This window comes from Mesoplodon mirus, assembly GCF_964341445.2.
Source record: "Mesoplodon mirus genome assembly, chromosome: 4".
Lineage (NCBI taxonomy): Eukaryota > Metazoa > Chordata > Mammalia > Artiodactyla > Ziphiidae > Mesoplodon > Mesoplodon mirus.
In genome coordinates this window covers 80636914-80650342 of record NC_138979.1, presented here as the reverse complement: position 1 = coordinate 80650342, position 13429 = coordinate 80636914, and the positions used below count along the sequence as shown (strand labels likewise).

Here is a 13429-nt window from a genome sequence, read left to right as displayed (position 1 = left end):
GCAAGTGTTGTGTTACAGTGAAAACAATACAGGTAGCAACACCAGAATGTCTTTCATTTGTTCCGAGCTTCATTCCTTCATTTGGTAAATTGTTGATGGCACCTAACATGTGCCAAACTATGGGGATATAGAGTAAATTGTTGTCTCAGAAAGAGCTAGGTAAGTATAATTGGAGAAATGGCTGGGAAGCTGAAGTACAGGAGACCTAATACAGAGGGGCAGAGGTGGTCGGAAAAGGGGTCCCTTGATGAGTAGGAGAAATTAACTCCTACTGAGGATGAAGTGTGGGCGTGCATGCATGCTGGTAGTGATGGTGGTGATGAAGTGGAGACAGTGTATTGAGAGCCTGAGATGGAAAGGTTTGTTAAGGCTTCTATACCAAAGTACCAGAGACTGAGTGGCTTAAACAACAGATATTTACTTTCTCACAGTTCTGGAGATTAAAAATCTGAGATCAAGATGTTGGCAGTCTTGGTTTCTTCTCAGACCTCTCTTTTTGGCTTGCAGACGGCCGCCTGCTCCGTGGGTCACACGTGGTCTTTCCTCTGTGCTTGTCTACGTCCTAGTCTCTCTTTATAAGAACACTAGTCCTGTTGGATTAGGGCCATCCTCATGACCTAATTTTAACTTAATTACCTTTGAAAAGACTTTACCTCCAAATATGGTTACATTCTGAGCTACTTGAGGCATATGAATTTTGGGGGGGTACAATTAAACCCATAACACTTTATAAGGAAATTGAATGTAAATTTCCAAGATTCAAAATTGCGTGTTAAAACATAATTTATGAGAGAGGTTGTAGAGTTTAAAGAAATTTAATCCTTCTCACTACTAATTATTATGAATGGGTTATAACCCCAACTCTGCTAGAGAAACACTGGAGAGAGTAAGAGTCAGATAAAGTTCTCATCTTACTCAGGAAAATGCAAACTTTGACAAATAGATTAATAAAGTGAAAATCCTCTTTATAAAACTTAATAGAGGTGGTGGTTGCCCAACATTTTGAATACACTAAATGCCACTGAATTGTTCACTTTAAAATGGTTAATTTTGCCTCAACAAAACAAACTAAAAAAACTCAAAAAGTTTAAAGCAGCCACTGGTAGAATTTTTTTTAATGATGACTATAAAGCTTACAACTTTAGAGTAGATTAAGAAACAAAACATAGACCATAAAAGCAAATGAAAGAAAACAGATACAGCATGAAAACCTTACAGCCGGAATGCACAAAATGATAAGGTAGGCATGAGACAACTATAAGCCAATAAATAGAAATAATTTAAACTCTTTTACAAAGGCTTTATAATTGTATTTAAAAACCAGTGAGTTATATCCCGTCAACATGGTGCACATCTAAAATAAAATGTGGTGAGATTAAAAATAAAATAACGAACTAAGGTTGAATAGGCAGCACAGATTCAAAGAAGGCAGGGCTGGCAGTGTTACTTCCAAAAAAGTGATCTTCAAAGCAAAAAGCATTAAATGGAAAACAGGGAGTCATTTTATATGGATAAATTGTATGTTCTACAATACATGTTCTTTTTTGGGGGGGGCTCTCAGAATCACTTTTTATTTTGAAAAGAATAAGATGAAGATGAAAAAGAAGAATGATATCCTGTCTTTAGAAGAAAAGAAGGAAGACATTATATACCTCTTATCAGACTTCATAAATAGGTACACACACACACAAAATCACCTTTCGAATTTCAAGCAAGTATTTTCATTCCAAACTGATTAGGAAGTCCAAGACAGGAAATATTTTGACAAATGTGACCAGAACTAAAGTAAAACCCGGGAAATCTGGAAAAATCAACTCTTTGATTCACTTGCAACATTTTGCTACGGAAAATGTAATAAAACCTTAACCTCTTTCTTTCACAAGGCTTTTAACAAAGGATCTCACTCAGGAGAAGCCCATGATAAAATGACTCTCTTCCATACACACGGACCATTTATTCTGGGATGATGGCTGTATGAAAGCATGATGTAAACACACTAATCCTACACGTCAAGTAGTAGCAGCTACTATCTTCTTCACCTGACCCTCAGTATCAATAGATGTTATTATCCCCATTTTACAGATTGGGAAATAGAAACTTTGCTAAAATCACAGAGCAAATTACAAACATTACTTAAGACAGAACCCAAGTAGCTTAAAAACACCTCCCACTGGCACAGACTTTGCCACCTTCCAAGCCAACCTATCACACCAACATGAGTTTAGATATTAATGCTTTGTAACAATTCCTCACCAAGGTCGAGTGGTCAGAGGCTTAAAAACCTCGTATTATAAGTGAAAGATCCTGCCAAAATTGGAAATTAGAAAGCAGTGCAATATTCCAGGGATCTATACCCTGCACTGTTTATACCTGGGGTATACCAGGTCTCCATGTGTGAATTTCTTCAGCAGACATGAAGCCAAAGACCCCCAGAAGTTCAGGAACAATACCACCCTCTTGGAGGCTCTATTCATTCCATGGTTCCGAAGAGCTTCTTTCGAACAGTCTGGGAGTCTCAGCTATGAGCTGAGATGCATCAGGAGTTATTCTCCCCTGAGGGAATCAGTCCACAGTTCCTGATCTTCATGCAAGTTTTCTTTAGCAAGAAACATGCATTTCATGTTATCTTTGATGTCGAAGGGCACTTGAATGGTAAGGACTAGTGTTTGGATGTTACAGTCTATGCCATTCAACATTTGGTGCAGAGCGTCCGACGCCAGGACACAGCAATCCGAGCTAACGCAGTCTTCACCTGTTGCTCACACCTCAGAATCTGTGGCGGGCCAAGCAGTGAGAAGCAGTGGGAAAGACAGGAAGCTTCGCTATTTCAGACGTGAGCATTTTCAGTGGGATGTCTCATGCAGTCTTGACTTGTCACAAATCCAATTCCTTCAACTGCTCATATGTCACAAAGAAAATAATATTCCAAGGACCAAGTCTCAACCAATTTGGCCAAAACCCTTTATATAGAGCAAAAAACCCTTCATTCTTCCATGTCTGTAACAAACAATCCAGGGAACCTGTGTAGCCAGGGCATCTGCCATCTCAGAGGACTCTCTTCTGATTCATCATACGTGTTCTCACCACATTGACAGGGTTTGAGGCCAGGGCCCCCGCCAGCCCACAGGTGAAGCCTGAGAGGAAATGGGTATACACAGTGTCTCCCATCAAGCCCGAGAGAATCAGATGCTTCTTGGTGAGGTCGTAGACGGCAGGGCAGTTCCACACCAACAACAATAGCGGCCCTCTGAGCAGTAAGGGACACGCCCTTCCAAAGTCCTCTTGTTCCCTCTTGCTGGTAAATGTGAATGAAGTTGCCTATCATTCCTCCTTGAAGGGTACTATTTTGTGCTTGCATCCGAATTTTCAAAACATCAGTTGGATTAGCAATGACTCCAGAGAGAATTCCACAGAGAATTCCACATTTATCAGAAGGGTTTCATCTTCCGGGCGCTCAACAAATAACCTCTTCAAGCTCTGGTAGGCGCCTATCTTGATGGTGCCATAGGAAGCCTGGTGCAACATCGCAGGAGCAATCCCTGAATACAGTGCTTTCAGGCCTTCCTCTCTGCCTATCCTCACTAATGCATGCAACATTCCTCGATACCTGATTTCTTTAAAGTTTGCATCATTCTTCTGGCCTTGAATCTGGAGCCGTGTCTTGGTTAAATCAATTGGAAAAGTACCAGCCTCCGCTGCGATGGAGGCCAGGCCTCTGTACACGAAGGGCTTCCATTTCAGGGCTGACATGCTCACCGCTGTCCCTTCTCCTTTGTTCACAGACACACAGCCTCCAACAGGGTTTTTCCGGGCCAGGGTTCAATCCCTGGTCCCCTGGTCGAGGAACTAAGATCCCGCAATCCGCACGGTACAGCAGATGGCGGCAGCCCTGCACCCTCCTACTCCCCAGGCGCAGCAGCAGCCGGCTCCAGCGGCCCCACGGGATCTGGAGGAAAGCCATGTTCTTTTTCTTTCTTTTCTTTCTTTCTTTTTTTTTTTTTTTTGCGGTACGCGGGCCTCTCACTGTTGTGGCTTCTCCCGTTGTAGAGCACAGGCTCCGGACGCGCAGGCTCAGCAGCCATGGCTCAGCAGCCATGGCTCACGGGCCCAGCCGCTCCGCGGCACGTGGGATCTTCCCGGACCGGGGCATGAACCCGTGTCCCCTGCATCGGCAGGCGGACTGTCAACCACTGCGCCACCAGGGAAGCCCCATGTTCTTTTTGAGTGTGGACAATGTCTCGGTTAGTATTCTAGGCACTTGTCATGCATTATTTCTCGAAAGTCCTTAGGGGTATGTGTTGTTATTTTCGTCCCCATTTCAGAGGAAGGGAGGTTGAGGTTTAGAGAATCTCAAGTAATCAGGGGTCGAGGAAGAATCTGAACTCAGAGGTTGATGCTTTCCCCCCACACACCCTGCTTCATGCACCCAACACACAACAGAATCAGGGCTGGCAGTGTTACTTCCAATCAAATGTTCAATCTAATGTTGTTTACCCTAGAAGAGGTTAATGGTAAAGTAGTGTACAGTTTTAACAATCTTTATCAGCCTTTGTCAGATTAAAAGATACATTGCAGGGCTTCCCTGGTGGCGCAGTGGTTAAGAGTCCGCCTGCCGATGCAGGGGACACGGGTTCGTGCCCCGGTCTGGGAGGATCCCACATGACGCGGAGCGGCTGGGCCCGTGAGCCATGGCCGCTGAGCCTGCGCGTCCAGAGCCTGTGTTCTGCAACGGGAGAGGCCACAACAGTGAGAGGCCTGCGTACCGCAAAAAAAAAAAAAAAAAAAAAAAAAAAAAAAAAGATATATTGCCCAAAGAAAATATGAACAGGTTCTCAATTTATTGTGGAAATTGTACGGACCATGTTCTCTATCTCTGATGCTATAAAAATTGAAACCAATAATAAAATTAGTTTAATTTCCAATTAAAATTAATTGGAAAATATCTATCCAATCACTTAAGAAATAAAACAATAAAATTCCAAAAACCTCTCTAAAACTCAAACACATCTTTTAAAAAAATTGAAATATAGTTAATGTGCAATATTATGTTAGTTTTAGGTGTACTCCATAGTGATTTGTCATTTGCATACATTATGAAATGATCATGACAATAAGTCTAGTAACTGTCTGTCTCCATACAAAGTTACTACAGTATTATTGACCATATTCCTTATGCTGTATATTATATTCCCATGACTTCTTTATTTTATAACTGGAATCAAACCCATTTTCTTAATAGTTTGTTTGGAAATTAATAAAAAGAGAATACTTATATCAAAAACATGAAATGTGGCTAAAGTTGTCCTTAAAGGCAATGTGATAATAGCAAATGATTTCATTTTTTAAAAAGAAAGAATAGAAATAAATGGATGATGAAGTCATCTCAAGAAAACAGGTAAAAGAGCAACAAGAATGCAAGTCAAACAGTGGAAAAAAAATTTTAATTGAATCAGAAATTCTGATTTAGAATGGAGAGACCCCTCGTAGTGTAACTGATTAATAGACATAAGAAGAGGTTTTCTGGCTGAATTTCTAGAAAACTTAAGAACAAAGAGAAAACAAGAACCTACTGTATGGCACAGGGAGCTATATTCAACCCCTTGTAATAGACTATAATGGAAAAGAATGTGAAAAAGAATATATATATGTATATATGTATAACTGAATCACTTTGCTGTACACCTGAAACTAACACAATATTGTAAATCAACTATACTTCAATAAAAATAAAGATTATGACTCCTAGAGTTATTAAAATTTAAACAAATTTTCTCTCCTCTCCCAATAATGCTATAAGATTAGAACTCTTTAATTACATTTGCATCATGTACACCTTTATTTTTACTGTTTTGTGCATTTTGATTAAACGTATATTTTAAATAGCAAAAAAAAAGAGAAAACAAATTTAGAAAGATAAGCAGCTATAATCATAGATTTGAAGTAGATTTTAAAATATAAGAGAATAAATGTTACGGAAAAAATAGAACATTTCAATGAAGTGAGTGTTTCGCCTGGAAAATTCAAAATTGATCTAAGAATAAAAACCTCAAACAAATCAATGCACATGAAAGAAATGTAAAAATAGTTAAAGAATTTATTCTAAAATTTATACTACGACCAGACAGATTTCTGTTGTTATTTTTAACTTTTAAGAAAGAGGTCACTTCCATGCTGAAAAAAAATTATGGAAAATAATTCCAATTTTACAAAGCTGGCTTAATCCTGATCTTAAAACTTCATTGATAGCACAAATAGGATAAAGGCACATGCTCCATGATGTGGATGCAAAATTTGAAATCATGAAGGTTATGTAAAAAATTAGGGTTTATGTAAAGAATTCAAGGACAGTTTTGTGTGAGGAAAATTTTCTGATTGCTCATGCCATTAAAGCCAAAACAACTTGATGGTATCCATTAAAACTGAAATATAATTGATAAAACTCAACACACTAACTTATGATTTTAAAAGACTATTCCCATAAAATTTACTAAAATTAATAGCTTTGCCATATATAAGCAGTCAAGCAACAGTTGGAAACCATAATAGAGAAAGCGCTTATATTAAACTAGTGAGAAAAATCACATAATACCTAGGAATAATGCTACCAAGAAATGTGTGGAACCTTTATGATAGAAACTCCCAAATTTTATTAAGAGATATTAAATAAGATTCAAAGGATGGGAGATGTATCATTCTATATGACTTAGTGATGTAAAGATGTTAATTTGATTCAAGTTAATTTACAAGCTTCAGAAATCTCAGTAACAATTCCCAATGTACTATTTTTTAGAGGAATTTCATAAAATAACTCTAAAGTACACGGGCTATGAAGGAGATAGGAATATGAAGGAGATAGGAATAAAAGAATCACGACTAGATATGCAAAATGCATAAAGCTACAATAATCAAACCAGTAGACCTATTAGCGATAGACTGAATGACTAGTCTTTAAGCTCAAACCTACATGAGAGCTTAGCGTATAAACAAGGGCACATCATACACTGGGAAATGGGTGGAATCTTTCAACAAATAGTATTGGTTCTTTGTGAGAAAATCAAGTCAGAGCTGCTCTTACTACAAACACCAAAATAAATTCCAGATGGAGTCAAGATTTAGATGCAAAAATATTCTGCTGCATTAGTAATCAAGCAATGCAAATTAAAATGAAATGTTACTTTCTTTTTTTGTTATATTGGCAAAGATATTTTAAAAAATCACTTGATTTTGGGAGAGTGTGGTGAGGTAGTCCCTTCATATTTCCGATCTGAATTTAAAAGAATTCAGCTCTTCTGAAGAGTGATATTTATTGGAAACCTCTAAAAATTTCAATTCTATGACCTGTAGATTCCACGTCTTGGCATCTCTCCAGGGAAAAGATAAGATAGGTAGACAGATGGATAAGGAGACAAAGATTTACCTACAAGTATTTTTATTTCAGTCATATTTGTAGTAAAGTTCAATAATTGGGAATTTGTTGAATATCATATAGTCCCTAGGATGAAATGTTATGCAATCAATGAATAAACATTTTGAAGACCATTTAATAACATAACAAGATACTTACTATGTAATGTTAAACAAAAAGGATGATACAAACTATATGTACATATATGTGCATATATAAAATAAACTCAATTTTATTAAAAAATATAAAAGTATAAAAATTGCAAATAAATAAAGGAAAATGTTAGCAGTGGCTATCCCTATGTGTGAGATTATAGAATTTTAGTGATTATATTTTTCAAATTTCATAAGTTGAAAATGCAATAATTTTGTGAATAGAAAAAGAGTTAAAAAATCAAATAAAACAATAAAAAAAGTTTAAGGTAAAAAAATGAAGTAAAAAAAGTGGAAGAAGGAGAAATAAATATGTAACTTTTCAGGCATGTGGAAGAAATTTGCAGGCATGAAAGAAGTGGAAAAATCATGAATACAATTGTTCATAGATTTAATGCTCATAAATTAGCTTTTGCTAATTGTCTGAAAATCGAAACCAAATTTAAAAGCTATCACTAAGCTGAAAAAGTATTTGCAATAAAATTGACAAGACCACAGTAAATAAAAGAAAAAAACCAACTCATCTTTAAGTAAAAAATGGTCAGATTATATTAACAGATAATGGTAGAAAAAATTAAATATTTAATAAACATAAGAAAAAGATGTTCTCAGAAATCAAAAAGTACATATTAAACTACATGGAAGTATTATATCTTAAAAAAATATTTACTGATACGACAACCATTTATGACATAATATTAGGTGATAACGAAAAGCTGAACACATTGTATGCTCAATTTTATGAAAATAAATGTATTGCAAAATGAATGGAAGGCAATACACCAGATACACTAGCAATGGCCATTTCTAGGTAGGTAGATTGGAGGTTATTTTGAATTTCTTCTTAAATGGTCTTCTATGGACTTTGTACATAGAAATATTGATACTACTTTATTGAAGCAGTGATGAACAAAGGATTTGAACATATACAAATGCATCCACTATCACTGCCTTTCATAGGAAAGACACCTCTTGAGTTATGGACAAGCCTTCTTTAAGAACAGAGTGTCAGAGATGAATGGATAAAAAAGATGTGAGGGCTTCCCTGGTGGCGCAGTGGTTGAGAGTCCGCCTGCCGATGCAGGGGACACGAGTTCGTGCCCCGGTCTGGGAAGATCCCACATGCCGCAGAGCAGCTGGGCCCATGAGCCATGGCCGCTGAGCCTGCGTGTCCAGAGCCTGTGCTCCGCAACGGGAGAGGCCACAACAGTGAGAGGCCCGCGTACCACAAAAAAAAAAAAAAAAAAAAAGATGTGAGATATATATATATACACATACACATACACACGATGGAATACTGCCCAACCATGCAAAAGAATGAAATAATGCCATTTGCAGCAACATGGATGGACTTAGAGATTATCATACTTTAGTATGAAGTAAGTCAGAAAGGGAAAGACAAATACCATATGATATCACTTATATGTGGAATCTAAACTATGACACAAATGAACTTATTTACGAAACAGGAACAGGCTCACAGACATAAGAAAAAAACTACCAAAGGGGAAAGGAGGTGGGGGAGGGATAAATTAGAAGTTTGGGATTAGTAGATACAAACTACCATATACAAAATAGATAAACAACAAGGTCCTCCTGTATAGCACAGGGAACTATATTCAATATCCTGTAATAAACCATAATGGAAAAGAATATGAAAAAGAATGTATATATAGGTATAACTGAATCACTTTGTTGTACAGCAGAAACTAACACAACATTGTAAATCACCTATACTTCAATAAAAAAGGAAAGACCAGAGTGTCAGCATCCTGAGAGAAATCTGCACCAACAGGCAACAAAGCTTTTACCACTGGTCTAAAATTTTGTGCTTTCCAAAAGGACTTTCTGAAATGTTAGCGGTTCAGTGGGTTTTACATCGGGGGAGCAAGGATGCAGAAGAAGCCCCAGCCCCTCTCCCTCCTGCATCTTCCCACTTCCTCACCTCCCCTTCCTCCACCTCTCCCCTTCTTTCCCACATCATCATCACTAGGCTTCAACTACTGCATCTTTAAAAGATAAATATCTTTTTTTTTTTTTTTTTTTTTTTTGCGGTACGCGGGCCTCTCACTGTTGTGGCCTCTCCCGTTGCAGAGCACAGGCTCCGGACACGCAGGCTCAGCGGCCATGGCTCACGGGCCCAGCCGCTCCGCGGCATGTGGGATCTTCCCGGACCGGGGCACGACCCTGTGTCCCCTGCATCGGCAGGCGGACTCTCAACCACTGTGCCACCAGGGAAGCCCAAGATAAATATCTTTTAACATCTTTTTAAAAACTGGGTTCCTGAGTTTTTAAAAAGGGGAACTGGAGTTAAAAACCCCACTGGGTTTCTCCTTGGCAAGAATCAAAAATATCTCCAATATGTGGACATCCACCCTCCACTCGGTCATGTCTTTTGAAAGTGGACTCACCTCTTCCCATCCCGTTATCCTACAGCCCTAATGGTAAAAATTCTTTCTCACATGAGCTGAACTACTCCCTGCTATCTCCATACAACAGTCCTGTCCTCTGAAAACCCACAAAATAAACTTTATCCCTTTCCTTTTCCATATTATAACCTTTATCCTGTAGAAAATACAGATAAACAAAAGGAAGAAAATAAAAACCACTTGGAATCCAGCCACCTATCTATAACTCATGTTACCACTTTTCATGTTTGTACTCTGTGCAATTCCACATGTGCTTTTCAAAAAACAACATAAGGTAATGGTGAACACACTTCTTTTTAAACTTTTTTCCCCCCCAATTTGACAATACATATGGACATCTCACACTAAACTTCAGTTATCTCTTAGTTAAAATCTAAATTTCTGCACAAAAATGCTAATCAGAAATATATTTCTCATTATTTTAAATGGAAAAAGTTATAATGGGTTACTGATCGACTGCAAACTTCCAGTCTCTCTCATAGGGCTGTTGTGAAGATGAATAATCAGTGTCAAATGATAAGAGAGTGGTACTAGAGAAAGCCCAGAGAAAGCCCAGTGCATGTCAGCCATAAGGTTTCTCCTGGTTGCTTAGACGTCCCACAGAGAATAAGGCAACATGCTTGTTCTAGTCATCTTTGGGGAGGGAAGAGTCATGCATTCTTTGAGACTGAGTTGATTCTGTCTATCATGAATGTGGGAGGTCTTGTCTTGTGACACGTGGCCTCAGTCCTGGGCCCTGGGTTGCCTTTCAGATAGTCACAGGTAAGAGTTTCCTCTCATCCTGCACAGATAGTTCTGAGCAAAGGAGGGTGACTCCAGGGGACAGGGTAGGTGAGTCTAGTAGAAATTATAATAAATACTTAAAAAAACCTTTTTTTATTGAAGTATAGTTGATTTACAATGTTGTGTTAATTTCTGCTGTACAGCAAAGTGACTCAGTTATACATATATATTCTTTTTTTTGAAGATTTGTTTTTTGATGTGGACCATTTTTAAAGTCTTTATTGAATTTGTTACAATATTGCTTCTGTTTTATGTTTTGGTTTTTTGGCTGTGAGGCATGTGGGATCTTAGCTCCCTGACCAAGGATCGAACCCTTACCCCCTGCATTGGAAGGCAAAGTCTTAACCACTAGACTGCCAGGGAAGTCCCTACATATATATATTCTTTTTCATATTCTTTTCCATTATGGTTTATCACAAGATATTGAATATAGTTCCCTGTGCTATACAGGAGGACCTTGTTAATCCATCCTATACATACTAGTTTGCATCTGCTAATCCCAAACTCCCAGTCTTTCCCTCCCCCAACCCCCCACCTGCTTGGCAATGACAAGTCTGTTTTCTATGTCTATGAGTCTGTTTCTGTTTCACAGATAGGTTCATTTGTGTTGTATTTTAGATTCCTATAATGAATCCTTACTCAGTGTCTTGGTACCTACTGAGTCAGGAGTGCTGCTGAAAAGGGATGAGTCTGAGGATGTGAGCATTTCCCCCTTGTCTTTCTCTGCAGTCTCGTGGGTTTAGAAAATCTACTTGGAAAGCCCTGATGTGACATTCAGTTGGAAGGTCCAGAAGAGCAGGATCCAGGCCTGGTTGGCTGGCAGGGAAGCCAGGTTCCCATGGGTTTTTGTGACAATGCTGGCAGGCACCTGGGCCTCCTGGTGAAACATGCTTATTGTGTAAGCACGTGTTGGTGGTGGGCACTGTGTAAGAAGTCACGGCTGTGGTATGCACGCACGGTCTGCTCTTCCTTGCCAGGCCTGAGTCATCGCTTGAAACAATTTGAGGCTACCCAGGGGTACAAAAGTCACAGGCCATGGCACATGCCCGTCTAAGTCATTGCCACCAGCTGAGATCCTATGAATTTTAAAGAAGGGAGAGTCTATGGGAGGGCCCAGCTGGGGCCCAGCCAGGAGGCCGCTTGTCAGTTTGAGCACCAGAAGACATGTCACTTTCCTAGGAACACGGAAAGACAACTCTTTGGGTGGAATCTAACTTGATTTTTAAGATGAAGATTGCAAGCTCAAGCCAAGACTTCAAAGAATCATCTTGGTAGCTCTGGTTGGCCTCCACATTCTATGGGTCGTGTCTACCCTGCTGCAGAGGCTTGGCTTGAAGAGCAATGACTCTAAATCTGATGGCTGGATGGGGCCCCCAGCTGCCATCCAGTGAGTCCGATAGTCTCTGGACAGCCCTCCTCTTAGTGTCCCAGTAAAATTTGTAGAGAGGCCTTGCTTGACAATGATTTCTAACATCTCGGAGACTATCAGAACAGCACAGGAGCTGAAGGCTCCTGAGGGCTTGGTAGGTGCCAGGCACTGGGGTAAACATTTACATGAATGACAAAATGGGATGGTGGTGAGACACAGGATTTGTGGTTAATATGCCTGGGTTCAAATCCTGGCTCTACTGTTTGCCATTGGGTGATGGTGGGCATGGCATGCCTCTGTCTCCTTTCCTGTGAAGTGTGTGTGTGTGTGTGTGTGTGTGTGTGTGACAGGAGTCACTAACTCATAGAGTTGTCATGAGGCTTAAATGAGATGAACATGGAGAATGTTTAGAGTAGCAACCACAGTGCCCTAAACACTGCCAGTCCTGGTACCTCACTCCAATGATGTGCTGTGACTTATGTGGTGACTGAAGCTGAGACTCTGGGGTCTTAGGCCCCGACCTAAAGGTGGGACTCTTATAAGTGCTTTGAATCAAAATTTAAGTCCGAACAGTTTGACACTGCATGAAATTTGTCCCAAAGCTTAACTGAATTGAACAGATTTAAATGTTGTCACTCTTTCCATTATGATTGATATTTAAGCTCAGCATTGTTTAAGACAACTTAAGACCTTTATCACTTATCTTGCCCTTAATGGATAAAAAAAAGTCCATTTATCTTGCCCTTAATGGATAAAAAAAAGTCCACCTATGCCATATTTTATTCCCCTGGAGAGTTTACTAAAATTTGACCTCAGCATTTCTAACCTCTGGTACAGATGGTTTAATTCTCTGCCACTAGTCTTGGGAAGTGTCACCCTCCCTCACTCAGAGCCACCTTGCCTACCTCCCCATTGTTCATCACTGGGGGAGGAGAAAGAGCTGCCCCTATCAAATCTGCTTGCTTGGTACCTTGGGTACCCTTTCCGTGAAAATGTAACAGGGAGAGATTCCACAGTCAAGGCACAGTTAGCTTACTGCCAGATTTTCATCCATTCAACCTGATTTCTTTAGTCTTGGGGAAGAGGGCTAGTCCTCGTTTACTTTATTGTGGTTGAGGTCTTCCCTCCAGGCTTTTCCCCTCCGATTGCAAGGGTCTTAGTTGTGTTTCTATATACCTGAACTCTCTATGTCAGAACCCAACTCACCACACTGCTGGGTTGATGGTGAGAACCTAGGCAGGCACCTTGCTGTGGCCACGAGGCCTCGGACACCAAACCTTCTTAACTCCAG

The 13429-nt window shown here is 39.5% G+C and overlaps 1 pseudogene across 1 annotated transcript; it reads right to left on the bottom strand.

Annotated features, from left to right (window-relative positions):
- Positions 1-2515: 2515 nt before the first annotated feature.
- LOC309802427 (kidney mitochondrial carrier protein 1-like) lies at positions 2516-3805 on the bottom strand (annotated as a pseudogene). The gene has a single exon. The product of its transcript is annotated as a kidney mitochondrial carrier protein 1-like (transcript).
- Between the last annotated feature and the right edge of the window lie 9624 nt (positions 3806-13429).